Genomic DNA, 12,675 nt, shown 5'->3' with positions numbered 1-12,675 from the left:
AAGACTGGCAAAGCTGACTGGTTTAACTCTTGGAAGGTAATTTATCAATTCTCTTAAAAATTTAAGTGTGAATATTTTTTCACCAGCAGTTCTAATACTAGGAATTTAACTTACAGGAAAAAATGTGTAAGTATCAATAATTTCATTGCATTGTTATAGACAAAATAATTGGAAATCAGTGTTAAGTGTCCATCACGCAATAAAGAATTCATAAAATAATTTGTGAGTTCCACATCACAGAGCAATATAAAGGTTCTCAAGAAAAATATCAAGAGGTTAAAGGGAAAGCCAGGTGTGGGAGGGAAAAAATAGGACTCTTCTAAGAAAAGTCAATGGACAACAAGTGTGGGCCAGAGGTTGGGGAGAATAAAGGAAGAGTGCATACCAGAAAGGCAGACTGAAAGCTGTTCATCATCCACTGGAGATGCTTTTGGATTGTTCTTTCCACCTCCCAGATGATTTTCTAGTTTGTATTCATTGCACACCAGGGGAGCTTCCAGTGGACTTTTACAGTAAGGGTGGTCCTGCAACTTAGAATTAAGAATGTTCTGCTTGAAAGATCCATCCTCCTCCATCTGATAGGAGTTCTCATTTGAACACTCTTTTCAGACACAGGCCAATCTACACTACTCAGATTTATCTGCTCCGGTCACTGACAGCTTTACTCTGTCATCACTGACAGTGCTTGTCCAATTTTCGTGGTTCAGAGTCAATCTCTTTTTCAGTTTCTGAAGTGAACGTTTTGATAAGGGCATGTTGTGAATCAGCTCCATACACTCCCACTTTGGAGAGGAACAAGGTGATTGGTCCCAAGGATATGTGGCACTGCCATTCTGTTGGTCAGGGAATGCTTCATCTAAATTAAGCTTCTTGTCCGAGAAAGGATTTCCTTTAGGGTAGCCATCAGGCATATGGGAGTTCTTTCCCTTCACTACAACATTGCTGTCCATATCTGGGAAGTATGGCTGATGCTGACAAGAAGGATCTGGGGAAGAAAATGGGCTACAACTGCCACCCTCTGTATTATCCTTAAGGGTCTCTTGGTGGTTCCCAGTGACCTTCTGTACTAGCTTCGCTGGGCTTTCCTTGGCTTGCAAACTTTGCTTTTCGTACTGAAGTGCTGGGATCTGAGAATCCTAGACTGAAATCTAATCATGGATAATTTCTCATACGTCATCAGAGGAAACATTTATATTCTTCAATGTTGGTTAAGCTGGAACATTTTTGGAATAGGGTCCCCCACTCCTGTGGTACTCTAGTCCTTGGTAGCAGCCATAACAAAAGCATTTTCTCTTATGATTTCTCAAGGTGACTACAATCTTGCCACTCTCACTAGGACCTTGGCTTTCCCCAGTGAACTTCATGGGACACTCAGAAGCCTGTGGCACTGTCCTAGGTCTATGACCATTGGTCTGACCTAATGCACTACTTGCTGGCAAGCCAGCAACTGCCTTCAAGAGACTCTTCACAATATTAATGGTCCAACTCCTTTGCTGATGATAGCAAGTTCTCTGCTTGGAGTTTCAGGAGACTCCTTGAGAAAGAAATGAAGTACTTAGTGTCCTTTCTTTCCACTTTAGAAAACTAGGATTTTGAGTAGGCACACTGGATTTCGTCTTCACAAACGGATTCATCCTGAATCCACAATTTCTGGATTTCAGGAGCCTTCTTTGTACACTGGAAGTGACTCAATTGTCTATTCCAAGTAAATGGCCTTCCCAACTTAGCATTCAGAATGCATAAATGTTGATGAAAGTAGAATTTCTTAAAGCCTCCAAACCCAGTATTCCATTTCTCATAAAAGGCTAAGTGGATTCCTTTCATCCACAGAATTTTCCTGTATTTTCATTTTTCTGAGGCATAATGAAATGTGGATGTAGCTACAAAGAAGAAAATATAAAGAAATATTACATATCAATCTAAAAGTAAGGTCATGAAGGCATTCACAGAAATGAAGGCAAAAAAATGAAAAAAGAGCATATATACTTCAATTTAGAACAATTAAATAATGAAATTCTACCCTGACAAAGGTTTTAATCACAATGAAAAGTAGGAAAGAGAGAAGACATGAGCAGTCTAACAAGACCCCACTTGCCATATACATGCCTTGGGTAGAAATAAGTTTCAAAAATCATTTCTCAGGATGGATTCTATTTCTGAAGAAGTGCACAGACCAGGGCATCAGAAGAGACTTTCTAAGTGTTGGCTCTGTTTCTCATTAACTAAGTGACATTAAAAAAGTCATCCACATTTTGTGTTCTCATTTATAAAATGAAGAACACAGAAGGGAAAGGGAACCAAATACCACTTAAGACTAATTCCATGTTCTTTCTTATTTGTTTTTCTGTCATACTGGGGATTAACCCAAGGTCTCGCATGGAAATTGGATTTTTTAAAAGGCCAGGTATGTGCTTCACCAGTGAGCTACATGCTCTGGTCCCATATCTACTTATTTAGAATTTGCCCATAGCAAAACGACTTGTTTCCTATACCAATATTTTAAAAGGGCAGGTACTTTGCTCTGTAGAGTCATCCACAGGTAGATACTCCCTCAATGCATGATATCAGTATCTCAAGAGAGAGAACAGGCTGCTCCTTGCCAGTCAAAGACTCTCTGAGTGACTGTGCAGGAAAAGGATTCCATCAGGTGCTCTCACCCAGTTATTCTGGTTCTCAAGTGAATATAAAGAACAAAAACCAACACAAGCATACACACATAAACTTCAGAAACACGTTTGATGATAAGAGATGGGAGAGAGAATGAATGGCAATTAAAAGCAAACACAATTTACCCTCAAGTTAGTAATATCTAATATTACTAAAGGTTTTAGGCATCAGCCATTACAGGTCAGTGAAAGAAATACAAGACTATGAATAGGAACCAATATTATAATTTCAGCTTGCTGACAACTTATTAATAGTTTTCCCAGCCTTGGGGTGGGGCGGGGTAGGGAAGTATTTCCTTACTGTGCATCAGTTTTCTATCAGAACAAAAATAGAAGGATGGACATATATACTTCACTTCTTGTTGAAAATCCCACTAAGATAACAAATTGCTAATTTTTTTCCTCATCCAGAGCTCAGGATCAAACCCAGAGCCTTATCTAGGACCTCATGCATGCTGGGAAAGTGTTATACCACAGAGCTACATCCCCAGCATGGAAATTGGATTTTTTAAAAGGCAAAGCCCCTCAAGGGCAAAGACAATGAAAGAGGAGATAACAACAATAAAACTTTGAAAGGACCAAGCAGATGAATGAGTAACAGCAGAATCAGCAGGCCAAAAGAGCTGAAATCTAAGCCAATGGTAAGGGAGGCCAAGAGGCAAGCTTAAAATTAGAAGCAACAAATATGAAAATCAGGAGTATGGGTGGAGCTGAAAAAGGAAGAACTAGTTGAAAATCTACAAAGCAGGTGGGAATCTGGGTACACTGGCACAAGCATGCCACCCCCACAACTCAAGGGTCTAAGGTAGGAGGATCATGAGTTTGAGGTCAACCTCAGCAGTTTAACAAGACCCTGCCTCAAAATGTAAAAAAAAAAAAAAAAAGGCAAGGGGGTTGTTGGGGATGTAACTCAGTGATAGAGTGACCCTGGGTTCAGTACCCCCACCCCTACCCAAAGAGCAACAGCACTCGGGCCCCCAGATCTCTTTCCCCTACCGTCACAAATAACCGAAGTTTCATTTTCTGGGAGGATAACAAGGATAGTCAGGTAAACCATGTTCAGCTGAGAGTTAAGCTACTAAATAAGTTTACACAGTGAACTCCACCCCCTTTCCCATTGGCTTCCAGAACACTGGCAGCCAAGTATATACCCCTCAGAAGGAAACCAGTATATGGGGTGGGGAATATATAACATAATACCTCAACAAAAAGGCCTGAACAATTACTCTACTGTGTACCCTAAAGGTTAAGAAAGAGACTCCAGGTCCCTCCTCATTCTACTGCTCCTCCCTTACCCAAGACTTAAGTTTATTATTCAAAAAGAGTAAAACAGAAGATCTGCACACAGGGATTCCAGGCACAGTTTTAAGATGGAATTATACAGTGAATATGAGACTTCCAACATTTGTTCCCTCTGTTTCCCAGAATCCAGGCAGTCTTATCTTATCCATCCAAGCAGAAGATTGAAAGTCTATTTTCTGGACAATTTGGTTAGTTCACAAGAACATCCATAAAGAGACAGATATTTCCCACAAAATGACCCTATATTGCTGGCAGTACACCCCAAAGGAGATGTCCCACCATGTATTCAGAATTTCCAAGCAGCTTGTTAGTGTGGCCATTCTTTTTTTGTTTGTTTGTTTGTTTTGTTTTTTTGGTAACAGGAATTGAACCCATGGGCACTAAACAACTGAGCCACACCTCCAGCTCATTTTTTATATTTTATTTTGAGACAGGGTCTCGCTAAGTTGCTTAGGGCCACTAAATTGCTGAGGCTGACTTTTTTTGTGATTCTTTGTGATTTGTGATTCTCCTGCCTCAGCCTCCTGAATGCTAGGATTAAAAGCATTTGCCACCAAGCCCAGCCTCAGTGGTTAGTCTTAAAAATGACCTTAACAACCAAAAATCACCAGATTTCTAGGGATGAAAAGCAGACTAAAACAAAGATAAAACAAAAACTATATATAATAAAAATTTTTAAACTAACCAAAATGGACAGAAAAGGGAGTTAATGTTTAATATGAACAGAATTTTTATTTGGGAAGATGAAAAGGCTCTGGAGATGGATGGTGGTGATAAATGCAAAATAACATGAATCTACTTAATGCCACTAAGCTGTCCACATAAAAATGGTTAAAATGGTAAATTATGTATATTTTACCACAATAAAATAAAAGGATACTTAGGTCATGTATGAGGCCTGGGTTCAATCCCCAGTGCTGTGAAAAAAAGAGATGTAAAATAAAATCTTAATGTTATATGTACAAATAAAGATGTTATTGTTTTTAAAAAGAACAATGAAAAACGGCATATAAAGCCTAACAGACAAGTGCAGTGGAACACACCTATAATTCCAGTGACTCAGAAGGCTAAGGCAGGAGGATTGCAAATTTCAGGCCAGCCTCAGAAATTTAGTGAGGTCCTAAGGAACTTGCAAGACCTTGTCTCAAAAAGAAAAAGAGAGAGAGAGAGAGAGAGAGAGAGAGAGAGAGAGAGAGAGAGAACTGGAGGTATATCTCTGTGATTCATGGGTTCAATCTCTAGTATCACAAAACAAGGAAAGAAAGAAAGCTTAACAGAATTAAAAGACAACTGATGAATAAGCCATAATTGCAACAGTCCATCATGGATTTAGAGCTATAGTATTCCTAATACATAAAAAGGTCTTATTGAGGAATAAAGGACAAAAAGCCTGTTGGCCTACTGGAAAGATGAAAGAAAGACCTAAGAAGACAATTCACAATAAATCTTCTAAATTGTCCTTAAACATAAGATGTTCAACTTCAGTCATAAGATTGGGCATGGTGGCAAACACCTGTAATTCCAGTGATTTGGATACAGAAGGACTGCAAGTTCAAAGCCAGCCTCAGCAACATAGTGAGGCCCTAAGCAACTTGGTGAGACCTTGTCTCAAAAAATAAAAAATAAAAAGGGCAGGGAATGAGCTCAGTGGTCAAGTACAACTGGGTTCAATTCCCTGGTAACAAAAATAAAAAAGGCAAAAAACAACCTCACTCATAAGAAAATTGGCAAAGGTCAGGCCATGTAACTCAGTGGTAGAATGCTTGTCTAACATGTGTGAAGCCCCAGGTTCAATCCCAGAATTAAAAAAAAAAAAAAAGACTGAGAAACAGACAGACAGACAGACATATTCTGCTATTCTGTGGGTGGGGAGAAAAGACATTTTCTTTGTTTCTTTCCTTCTTTCTTTTTTCAGTGGTAGATGGACACATACCTTTTTTAAAATTTATTTTTATGTGGTGCTGAGGCTCAAACCCAGTGCCTCACATGTGCTAGGCAAGCGCTCTACCAGTGAGTCACAACCCCTGCCCAAGAAAAGGCATTTTCATACTTTGCTGGTGGGGTTACAAATGGATACAATCCTTTTGGAGAAAAAATTATTTGTTAATATTTAATAAAAGTACAAAAGTATTTACCTTTACATGCAGCATCCCCATTTTAAGGAGTTTACTCTGAAGACATACCTGCAATAAGAAAAATACATATGTACAAGACTATTCACTTCAAGAATGTTTCTAATAGCAAAATATTGGAAACAACCTAAATGTACATTCACAGGAGCGTGCTTGAATAAACTATGGCTTATCCACACAATTAATGAAGCTGAAAAAAAAAAAAAAAGTATTCAGCCAGATGTGATGGCACATCCCTAGCCCTATTTATTTATTTATTTATTTTGAGACAATTTCTAACTTATAATCCTCCTGCCTCTCTGCCTCTGCCTCAGCCTCCAGAATTCCTGGGATCACAGGGATGCATCATCATGCTTGGTGCAAAATACCCTTATATCAGAATTTTTCCATGGTTTTTGAAGGCTCAATATAAAGGTATACCAAAAAAATTTATAATATAATTTTATGTAATTCTGCCAACCAACAAACATAAGCAAGCAACATTTGGTTAAAAAAAAAATTCAATGTAATTTTTACTACTTTCATTTTAAAAAAAGGGTTAAGGAGTCTAATTGGTTAGGAAACTACAAAACAGAATTCCACAGAGTTACTACTTTTCCCCCCTCTGGGCTCAAGGCACTATTAAACCCAAAACAGAGCCAAGCACTATGATGTGTGTGCATGTATCCTGGAGACCTGGAAGGCTGAGGCAGGAGGACCTCGTTTGAGGTAGGGTGGGCAACATAGTGAGACTCTTTCTCAAAAAAAAAAAAAAAAAACTGAAGTAGAATTTTTTATTCAAGTATTAAACAAAGAAAAAGAGAAAACTATTAAGGCAGCAAACTATTGGACATCTTGCTGCACTTGTTTATAAACTAAAATGTGAAATCTCATCTGTATCTGTTTTCAAGTCATGAGCATCACCTGAGAAGCTGTGTGTGTGTGTGTGTGTGTGTGTGTGTGTTGCTAGGGATGGAACCTAGGGCCTCCTGCATGCCAGCAAGTGTACTATCACTGAGATGCAACCCCAGCCTTTGAGAACCTTCTTTAGAAATACAGAGTCGGGGATGTAGCTCTGTAGCAGAGTGCTTGCCTAGACTTTTATGAGGCCCTGAGTTCCATCCCTGCTAGTGAAATAAATCAATATAGCACTTCAGACATACTGAAGTAGGGCACAGACATCTGGAATTTTCTATTTTTATTTTTTTGTGACAGGGTCTATGCTGCCCAGACTGGCCTTCAACTCCTGGACTCAAGCAATCCTCTCACATTAGCCTCCCAAGTAGCTGTAAGAGTAGGTGAGACTCAAGTCCTACTTGATGCACTGACTACATCGTTTTCTCTTCTCTCCTAATACTTTTGTAACTTGTGTCCACTACACTACAGTGGTGAATATTCTCTCTCCACCAGAGAGAAAGGTAATGCCTCAAATTAATTTAGAATTGTAATAGCCAGTCACTAAAGGATTCCAGTTCCTGAACAGACTCTGTCTACATTTTCAATGAACATGAAATGAATGTTGTAGAGGCAGAGTGAGGGGTCTTCAAAAATAGTTGCGGAGGATTGCTTCTAAAGGGGGACAAGGTGTAAACAAAGGCCTACCCAGCTTTTCTCCTAGTAACAGCCTACTGGGAAAAGCCATCTTGAGTAAAGAGCAAAACTGATTTAAGTCATCCTCTTCAGATACCAACATTTGATCAGTAAGCACAAAACATCTGGGTGACTAGGTGAGGGTCTGGTTTTTTCCTGAGGCTGCCCATGGGCACAGACTGCAGTTAGGTTTTGACTATAAGATCCCAGCACCCTTCTCCAGACCAAACTTAGTTATTCTGGACAAAAGTTAAGACAAAAACAAAACAAACAAAAAACGCAATTAGGAACTTACCATTTGCACCAATATGTGCCCTGTGTACTCTTAAAAGGAGTGTAACTGGATTCCCAAAACATTTCGTTTAAGTCTTCTACTTTACATAGTATACGAAACCCCAGTTTTTAACACGCGAATTAAAATCACTACCAAAGGCAGAGTAGGATTTCAACTCAGCTCTCCAGATTCCAAGTTCAAAACTCCCACAACCTCTACAGCATTTCTCCTCGGAGTGGCCACACAGTATAACGAAGGCTGATACCGCCTTGCACAGATGGCATAGAAAAAGTGGGTTCCCCCCACCTTAAAGTCCAAGTGCCATTGCCTTCCTCTAGAAAAGGGTCCCAAGAGCATGGGCCAAGAAACCAAGGCAGGGACGAGGCAGAACTGTCCGAACAACTTAAAAACCCTTGACTTGCAAGCTGACAGGGGCTGGGGTTTCTAACAGCAGTCTTCCTCTCAAAGCCTTCCCTAGCTTCAGGAAGAGCGGCGGGGGACGCTAGCTTTCTGGCTGCCTGCGTCGCAGGGCTTGGGCTGGAGAGAAAGAAGGGGAAGCAGAGGTCCCTCCAGAGGAGCTCCTTCCCCGTCCCTAGAAGACACAGTGCAGGGGAAGAAACTGCTGCCCGCATGCCGCGTCCGGCTAACGGAGCCGAGTCCGGCGAGGGACGGCGGGGTTAAAAAATACACAGGACACCAAGGTTCTTCATCCAGGAGGGAGCGTGTGCGCGCTTTATTGCCAAATTTGTTCCCCTTATATATCTTTTTAACAGCTGCGGGAAATTACTCAAAAGTGAGGAGGGAAGAGTAATAACTGCGTCCTTGGGTTACCGTCACGTCACCGTCCCCTATCAGGAGGCTCGAACAGGTCAAGATGTTCCCGAGAGACACATATGTGCGAGGCAGATAAACAGGGAACCGCAAGCCCGCGTCACGGCCTTGTGAGCTGGCCACATTGACATGCATAACAAAGAACTGGGGGTTGAGTCCCCAGGGGCCAGGGCGGGCCTGCTACCAGCAAGTCCCCCTTTTTTGTTTTTTGCATGTCAATGGGAATCAAGTAGCCCCTGTCTTAGGTCGTCCACCGCCCCTGCACTGCTTACCCGTCTCTGGGGAGGCCCCATTCCCCTGGCTTAGGTTGCAGTGCAAGCGTGGAAGTTGCCCGTCACTGGGTACTACAAGATCAGCTCTTGTCCTACGTAAACGGACACTTTTCAGTAAGGATGTCATGGCCAGCAGGACACAACTGCGGATCCCAGTCATCATCTTTGCCAGTGGGATAGCTATGACCAGGGAGCTTTCTGAACGTAAAGGTCTGGGATGACGGCACCAAGTCGGCAGGGTAATTAGGGACCTGGGCAAAAGCAGGCATACATAGGAGGGCTTGGGTATTGGCTCCTGTCCAGTTACATCTCATCTCCGGATGGGTCGTAAGTACACCTCGTGGGCGGAGTCGTCCATCTCCAGGCGTTGGTAGTGAACCTGTATTGGCTTGGAGGTTAAAATGTTAATCTGGTCCTTAATGAATTGAGTTATCCTATTTCCAACACAAGGTCCCAAGGTTGCAATCAAAAGAAGACCCAGTAAGGGCCCCAGGAGGGGAAGAAGGTAGGGCAGGAACCCATTCATCCCAGTCCAAAGAGGGTTCTCAAATAATTCTTTTCTCCTTTTCTCTAGGTCTTCTTGAAGCTCCTTGATTTTAGTGCAAACTATGCCCGATTTATTGGCATAGAAGCAGCACCTTTCTCCTAAGGCTAAACAGATTTCCCCCTGATTGGCAGTCAGTAAGTCTAGGCCTCGCCTATTTTGGAGGACCACTTCTGCCAAAGAGTCAATTTGGTCTTGTAGGTCCCTAATAGTGCCAGATAGGGTCTGCACATCATCTATAAGCTGCTGAGATAGACGGCGATAAGAATGTATAGCCGTACCCAGTCCAGCTGTGCCTGTGCCCACAGCAGCGGTTATTCCAAGGCCAACAAGGAGTGGTAAGGCCTGAACAGCTCTCTTGTGTCTTCTAACTAGGGTGTCTAGGCTAGGAATGGGTAGGGGTTCATCTCCTGAAATAATCGTGATATCAGGAAGCAGTAATGCCAGAACGCAACCGCCAGTCCAATTTGCTGGGAGCCTGGGAAAAGCTAAATTTCCACCACACATAAAAACTGTACCATTAGGGGGACAAATGGGCGGAGTAGGTGAAGAATAATTCTTTACTAATGAGCAGTTCCCAAAGGAAGAGACTCCAACATCAACATCATAGGTATTATTTTGCATCATGCCCAGAAGGCAAGACATAAAACCACCTAGAGGCTGCACCTTAAAGGGTAGCCCAGATTGACATGTGTTGTCATCATCAATGGTATAATTAATGGGGACTGCCAATGGCATGACTGCACCTGCCGTCATGCAGAGCCAGCAATCACCAGCAAGCGTGGGATCAGAGTTGTTAAGTAAAGAAAAGGTAGTTTCTAGGATATCTAATGTATTGGCATCTAAATCAGGAAGCTGGGATTTGGGCAATATCAAGGGGTGGTATGTAGGCTTAGGGATCTCCGGCTTTAAAAGCTTAATCACCTGAAGGTGTTTGATAGCATCAGTGGGTCCCCCTCCATCAGAGACTCCGATGGGGGCCTGCATGGGCCAGCAGGAGGGTTTACCCATGACGCCCTCACATCCTGCCTCCGTTAACCGAGTCGTGATGCCTTCTCCTCCCCGGTCACCAAGGAAAGGAATAAAATTATAAGTAGTCCCCCCTTCTCCACGGGTGTTAGTTACGATGGCCTCAAAATACTGTTTTCCTTGATTATTAACACAAATTGAGGCTGATGTATAACAGGAGATGTGCATTGCCGGGGTGTAATGACAAGTGGCGGAACAGCTTCCAAGAGTCTCGGTCGAACTGGGGACATTAAGTCCGGGCTTATTGACACATAGTAGGGCTATTGGCCATTCCTTGAGGTAAGACAGTCCATTCAAACCACTGATAGGGTTCCCTAAAATTTATTGAAGGTAAAGAGAAAGCAAAACGTTTACAATCCTGGGGGGCCAGGGGAATAGAAAAGAAGCAATCTTTTAGGTCCAAAATAATAAGATGCCAATCTTTAGGGATAGCCGTGGGGAAGGGTAGTCCTGGCTGTAAAGGTCCCATGGGCTGCATGGTATTATTAATAGCCCGCAGGTCTTGGAGAAGCCTCCATTTTCCAGACCCCTTTCTTATGACAAAAATAGGAGTGTTCCAGGGGGAAGTGGAAGGCACTATATGCCCCACCCTAAGCTGTTCCTGAACCAGAAGGGTCGCGGCCTGCAATTTGTCCTTAGTTAGGGGCCACTGTTCTATCCACACAGGGTCATCTGATAACCAAGTAATAGATAGAGGACGTGGCCGCATTTCAGTGGCCCCTAGGATAAATTTCCTAGCCCCCCTCCGATCTCCTCCACTTCTGGTAATTTCTTCTGTAGGGTCCACAGGCATTGCCCTTCCCTCATGTCTTTTCCCCAGTCCTTTTCCGGGAAGCCATCCCATATCTAACATCATGTCATTAACAAATTTATTACTCCCTTTTAGGGTCTGAGTGGTGAGGATAGCTCCCATTTGTTGAAGTAGGTCCCTTCCCCAAAGGTTTGTGGGGAGTCCAGCCACTACGTAAGGCTGAAAATAACCACTGTGTCCTTCCTCATCTCTCCATTTTAGAAAGGAGGCACTTTTTTCTGGTCTCGTCTGCCCAATCCCCTGTAATACAGCTGAGGGATCTTGGAGAGGCCAAGCAGATGGCCATTGTTTCTTAGAGATAACAGAGACATCAGCTCCTGAATCTAATATCCCCTTGAAGATTTTATCCTGTATTTTAATGGTTAACTGTGGTCGGGAGCCCAAGTGTGCTACCCAAAAGGTCTGAGGGGTGCCGGTGGAACCAAAACTGCCATTACCCCGGGCTGCCTGTAGGGCGCGGCTGGGTAGAGACGCCGCCGGCAGCAGCAATAATTGTGCTATGCGTTCTCCGGGAGGAATAATAACGATCCCTTGGGTAGCCTCGGCAACAATTTTTAACTCCCCGTGGTAATCACCATCAATCACACCTGTAAGAATTCTGAGCCCTTTATGCAGAGTGCTGCCTCTTCCCAGTATCAGTCCCACAATTCCCTCTGGCAAAGGGCCAAAGACTCCAGTTGGCAGGGTCTGGGGACCCATCTGCGGAGTCAGTACTGCTCAGGAGGTGGAACTGAGGTCCAATCCTGCACTTCCCGGTGTTCCCCTGGGGAGTTCCCAGTTAGAAAGGGGTTGGTCAGGGGGAGGCGGCGGAGACGCCCACTCCCCGGGGCACTGTTTCGTCCCTGCACTGCCCCGTACACTTTGGCTTCCGGGGCCCGGGGCTGGCCCCTGCTCCCGTTTCCCGACGGTATTGGGTTACCCTGGATGTCAAATTTTGACCTGCACTCACTACTCCAATGATTTCCTTTATGACATCGAGGACAAATTCCAAGCATCCCTCTGCCAGCACCCTCGCTCCTTTCTGGGCAGTTTCTCCTTATATGTCCCTCTTTCCCACACTTAAAACACCCCTTAGAGCGGGTTCCCCTGTTATCAGATTTTTGCATTCCAGTCTTAAGGGCAGCAGCCAAAACCTGACCAGTAATATGAGGCCCATCTATATCTTCGCATACTCGAATCATGTCATCTATACTTTTGGCCCGGGAGGACTTAATAGCATTTTGGCAGTGTGTTAGCGTTTTCATA

The 12,675-nt window shown here is 43.1% G+C and overlaps 1 pseudogene; it reads right to left on the bottom strand.

Annotated features, from left to right (window-relative positions):
- Positions 1–329: 329 nt before the first annotated feature.
- On the bottom strand, positions 330–12,129 carry LOC114093227 (sentrin-specific protease 5 pseudogene; annotated as a pseudogene).
- Between the last annotated feature and the right edge of the window lie 546 nt (positions 12,130–12,675).

The sequence above is a fragment of the Marmota flaviventris genome, chromosome 8, assembly GCF_047511675.1.
Source record: "Marmota flaviventris isolate mMarFla1 chromosome 8, mMarFla1.hap1, whole genome shotgun sequence".
Classification (NCBI taxonomy): Eukaryota; Metazoa; Chordata; class Mammalia; order Rodentia; family Sciuridae; genus Marmota; species Marmota flaviventris.
Note: the sequence above shows the minus strand (reverse complement) of the source record. Positions and strands in the feature narration are given on the sequence as shown.